This window comes from Buceros rhinoceros, unplaced genomic scaffold, assembly GCF_000710305.1.
Source record: "Buceros rhinoceros silvestris isolate BGI_N320 unplaced genomic scaffold, ASM71030v1 scaffold31431, whole genome shotgun sequence".
NCBI lineage: Eukaryota > Metazoa > Chordata > Aves > Bucerotiformes > Bucerotidae > Buceros > Buceros rhinoceros.
Window position 1 is genome coordinate 5,563 of NW_010393007.1, and position 217 is coordinate 5,779.

The window sequence follows — 217 nt, forward strand, 5'->3', positions numbered from 1 at the left end:
AGGAGGTCTCGGAGCTGCCTTGCTTCACTGGGATGCAGGAGCCCACTTCCACCCTGTTTATCTTGCCTGTGCGCAGAGCATGCCCGTTCTTGGAGTGCTGGGGCTGCTCTGGTTCCCCGCGGGGCTACCTTGAGCCGAGCAGGCCGTCAGCTGGGGAATGATGGCCTCACATACCCGTGACAGGGACTGGAGCGACTCCTTCGCCGCCAGCTGATAG

General features: G+C 62.7%; 1 protein-coding gene across 1 annotated transcript in view; it reads left to right on the top strand.

Moving 5' to 3' along the window:
• The window catches only part of CFAP20 (cilia and flagella associated protein 20), a gene marked incomplete at both ends in the record, with an annotated part of 3,016 nt that overhangs the window by 1,905 nt on the left and 894 nt on the right, over positions 1-217 (top strand). The gene's annotated exons all lie outside the window — the stretch shown is intronic.